Raw genomic sequence first — 3,211 nt, forward strand, 5'->3', positions numbered from 1 at the left:
TGGACCTTGAGCCAAATTTCAATCAGCAAGACAAGTTCTGTCTGATGTCTCTGTTATGTCAAACTTGTTGATTTCATGATTCTTTTTCTTACATGTATCATATCATTTTATTAAAATTTAATTTTCAGGGGTGCCTAGATGGCTCAGATGGTTAAGCATCCGACTCTTGATCTGAGCTCAGTCTCGGGGTTGTGAGTTCAAGCCCTGTGCTGGGCTCCATGCTGGGCGTGGAACCTACTTAAAAAAAATTCATTTTCAAACAAATGACAAATTTTCTGTAACCTAATTCTCATGTAGTAGATTGGAACTCAGAATTCATTATGGTATCATAAAGCCAGACTTTGTGATTCTTGTCTTCACTAGGTAGTCACAATGTAAGTCCATCAAAATCATCAGAACTATGATATTTTCATTTATGACATTTGTTTTTTATCCACTTATTCATTAATTAGTGCTTATTGAATCCCTACTATGTGCCAGCACTGTTGCTGTTCAGCACAGGAAACTCAACAGAGAAGTCCATGACCTTATTTAAAATGGGAAGTTGGTCCGTATCTCTGACTTTGTGATCCCTCTACTCATCCCCCATCATCTTTTTAGTCAGCTTGCTTGCTCCTCAGAAACTTTATATTAGAACTTCCTTTTCCTCTTTTCATGGTTGGTTTCTCACCACTGAAATCTCAGGTCACAACGTCAGATCTTTAGAGAGGGTTCCTCTGATTTTTCTATCAAAAGTCAATCCTATACCCTCCTGTCACTTATGTATGATATTAATATGTTTTATGATCTGACATTCTCTTATTTACTTACTTACACATGTGTGTATTTATGTATCCGTGTGTGTGTCTACGCCACTAGCACATGACACTTGTGAACAATAACCTTGCAGATGTCATCCACTGTGACACCCCATAACTACTTGTGGGTTAACTTTCTTTTTTTAATCTAAACCCAAATAAATTGAAATTTACATGTGTGTAAGCAGAACTAAAAACTTCAAGAATAAGGCAATTTTTGTGAGAATCTTGTTTCCTTATACAAGTCCATCTGGAATATTCAGTCACTGTTAAATTCATTGCCTTATTTTTCGTATTTGATATATATTATCATTAGGGCCATATAACAAATAGAATTTATATTACATTGGTCTTGTGTATTCCTAATGTCATCCTATTTTGCGTGCTATTTTTCTAAATATTTCTAGAAAAATTGAGGTAATTTCAACGTAACCCAACATAGAGGGAAAATTGTTTTTCTGTATTCTAAAACACTAGAATTAGATGTAGTGGAACAGAGAAACAGAGAGAGAAAGAGCAAGAAAGTAACTGAAAGAGAGAAAGAAAGCATCCCAACATTATTAACACCTCTCATTTTTAAATGGCACAAATGAAAAAGTATAAAAATCAGTCTCAGTAAGTGTAGTAAAGCAACATCTGACCTAATTTTCTTTTGGAAGTTTGCTCAGTAGTTACACATTTGTTTTACAGGATGTAAAAAGTCACTTTATGCCTTTAGCTTATGCATTTGGCCATTAATACATTCCTGGAATTAAGGCTGTGGGTATCAAAATTAACTGAAGAGACTAGAAGATCCCCTCATTAAAGTTTAGGCCCTAATATATGGCAATGGGACTCCTAATTCAGTCATATTGTCACTTAATCAGAATCCACATGTCAAATCCTGACCATCAAACTCCGGAAGCTATTGGCCTAATTATTGACCAGGCCACCAAGACTCACAAGCAAATCAGCCAGCATACTCTGGCAAGCTGAAAACTCCATTATCGTTGTCTTCCAACTGTGCTCTGAATACATTATTGATTCGTTTTAGCTGCAAGTTCTCCTGACAAGCTTATGCGTGCAATTAAGTGGATTACATGGAACGTGTTAAATAGCCTAAGAACTTCTTAGGCTGGAAAGTCTGAGCATCACCACTGATTCACTCATTCCACTCACCCACTCACAGGCAGAACATAGGAAATTAACAACCGCCGGACAACATCCGGTACTGCACAGGAGGGAAGTGCTTTGTGTGGGAGTCTAGCTCTTGCTTCAAAAAATAGTCAAGCAGTTTTGCCTTATAGCTCTGTGTTGTAATAGATGAAACAGAGCCTGACACCAGTCTCTTGGACTAGTATATTCTTTAAAAAGCACACATCGACTAAATCCTTACTACTTTTGTTTTCATTTAAAACAGTTTATATGAGGGGCGCCTGGGTGGCACAGCGGTTGAGCGTCTGCCTTCGGCTCAGGGCGTGATCCCGGCGTTATGGGATCGAGCCCCCACATCAGGCTCTTCTGCTGTGAGCCTGCTTCTTCCTCTCCCACTCCCCCTGCTTGTGTTCCCTCTCTCACTGGCTGTCTCTATCTCTGTCAAATAAATAAATAAAATCTTTAAAAAAAAAAAAAAACAGTTTATATGATCTAGGTATTTGATATTTAGCACAGTGCTTCCTGAAAAAATCTTTTTTTCTTTCTGCTTTCTGAGTATTTTAATGAAAGCACCTAATTAAATATAGTCAGGTCCAAGGATTATGTGAGGAAGACCTCACTGACACAGATACGTAAGCCTTTCATAGGATCTATATAAAATACAAGATCTTTCAGCATCTTCAGAAACAATAACAAGGTCTAAGAAAACAGGATTTTGATGTATACTCTAAGCTGTTGTTGTTATTAAATGTCAACACAAGACAGAAATGAGGCCATTCTGAATATAATGAAGTACAGTTATTAGGGATACATGAAAGCACTACTACTCTTCACGAGTTTCGAGCTTTGGTAAAATTAAGAAGCATAGTAACTGTAGCCAACTTGAAGCTCTTTAGAAAAGAAGCCCTGAGAGAAAATGTAACTTCTTTTGGTTCAGCTTTAGTTGTAAGTGAAAGGGTATGCTACGGGATGAAAAACCAAGAAGATATTAGAAGTATAAATAATAAAAGAGCCAATCATATTACACTCCGATATCTCAAATCTGCTACTTGAGCACTAGTTTCTATTGGGAGACACAGGATTCGACTATAGCCAGATGATGTTATTACATTGTAACTAGGGTGTAGCCCATTCTCTTACTATTAGAACTCATAAAAACTGAATATGCTCTTGGTAACTGTTGTTCTCTGAACAATAAAGCATTAAGATGGTAAAAGAATCTCAGATTCTAATCACCTATTCAGAAAATACTTAGGTGGGTCATTCCTTTAGTTATCTTC

The sequence above is a fragment of the Ailuropoda melanoleuca genome, chromosome 11, assembly GCF_002007445.2.
Source record: "Ailuropoda melanoleuca isolate Jingjing chromosome 11, ASM200744v2, whole genome shotgun sequence".
In the NCBI taxonomy this organism is placed as follows: domain Eukaryota; kingdom Metazoa; phylum Chordata; class Mammalia; order Carnivora; family Ursidae; genus Ailuropoda; species Ailuropoda melanoleuca.